Raw genomic sequence first — 1,793 nt, forward strand, 5'->3', positions numbered from 1 at the left:
CACACACACACACACACACACGACACACACACACACACACACACACACGACACACACACACACACACACACACACACACACACACACACACACACACACACACACACACACACACAATATTTAATATATATATAATATATTAAAATAATAAAATAGTATTTTGGAAAATATAGCATTTTCCCCGTAAAACTAGCTTGTTTGGTGTTGTTCATTTACAATTTTAAGTAGTTTACTTACTGGCGCGTATTTTCATTCGCGACATAATGGTTAGGCATAATTTCTAAAAAGCTGCATCGTGCTGTGATAGTGTGAATATTTATTAGTACACATTTTTAATTGACCCTCATGCATCGGTTGTTTTGTCATTACTTTAATGCTTTATGTGAACGTGCTAACTGCTTCTCCGTCATATTATTTTTCAGCAGTTATTTCTTAAATAATGATATGCTAAACAACCTATAGTGAAAATAACCGAAAAATACCGATAAAACACGACTAAATACAGTGAGAGAATAGCATCAAAGCACGAGAAGCGCTTCCGTGTAACTCAGTGTGTCAGTACGGCGCACAGTAACGTGCTGAAGCTACTGCAGCGCTCACTCGCCCATTTTACTTGTGTAGCCCCAATAAATTTACCTTCCCCTGTCGCATTACGCGCGTAATATCAATTTGAGTTCTGCGATAGCTCCAGCATGTAACCGTATTCTACCTATAAACACATTAACATCCTCTATTTCGGCTAAATTGGAAGACAGCAGCGACCAGTAACCTGGTTGAGCGTTCGCGGCATCCAGTACAGCTATAAAAGCTCATGAAACATGGAGACGGCATAGGGGCTCGTGCTGCGCCGTAAAACGTGCGTGCGTGCACATCTCGCTGGCTTCGCGCGAGCTCACGCGAGAAATCCATATTTCACGCTCGCTGCCTGCGCTGAAAAACATGGCGGTCCAGGGTTTCCTTGGGTGACTTGTTAGGGTACATGTGCGGCCCTCCCCCCACCACCACCCTCGATCATGTGCTTAGCAACGCTGCGTGCTCTGTAAGCTGAGCTTTTATCTCGCAGGTTCGTGCTAACGACGAGGGAATACGTTATTATGGAAAGGGTTTGAGAAATAAACCGCTCGTCGGAATAGATTTAGACTTGAAGGGATAACTGCGTTCTATTATTCATGGCATTTATTTCACTTGTTATGCGTTTTATTTAATTTTTCATATCCTCGCTCCCGCCTAGTCACTGCGGCCCTGAAACGCACGCACACGTATAGTTCGTATCATAAACTCTGTAAAATATATATATCATGTCTACACAACCTGTCTAACACGACACGAACGTTTTGTTCTAGTATATCACTAGCCGAGGCACAATGGCTGCTCGTATATGCAATAGCCAGTGATACACCCTGCCATATGCGTGCCTATTCAGCATAGACAGGTCCTACAACGCGCAGGAACGTGCAAGGCTTCACTTAGCAGAAATCGAACTAGTCAGTGGTAATCACGAACACTAAAAAGAACCGAAGCCATGACTGTATTTTATCGGAACAATCCCACGTGATTTGCGCGAACCACTTAGCTTCACTATATGTGGTTCGAATACTATTATATATAGTATATATATATATATATCTATATATATATATCGTGTATTAGCTGTTACGTCCTTTAAACATGGGAATATTGAAATGATAAACATATTGTGAGTACATTCGTGCAGCTAATTTACGGAAAATATTCAGATAGAACAGAATGGATGCAATATTACGGACAGCGTCGTACAAACTGTTCTCATTTTT

The 1,793-nt window shown here is 41.5% G+C and overlaps 1 protein-coding gene across 1 annotated transcript in view; it reads left to right on the plus strand.

Moving 5' to 3' along the window:
- Window positions 1-1,793, plus strand: part of LOC106821629 (calbindin-32-like) — a 39,282-nt gene that overhangs the window by 19,072 nt on the left and 18,417 nt on the right. The window lies entirely within an intron of this gene.

Source organism: Priapulus caudatus, unplaced genomic scaffold, assembly GCF_000485595.1.
Source record: "Priapulus caudatus unplaced genomic scaffold, Priapulus_caudatus-5.0.1 Scaffold80, whole genome shotgun sequence".
In the NCBI taxonomy this organism is placed as follows: domain Eukaryota; kingdom Metazoa; phylum Priapulida; class Priapulimorpha; order Priapulimorphida; family Priapulidae; genus Priapulus; species Priapulus caudatus.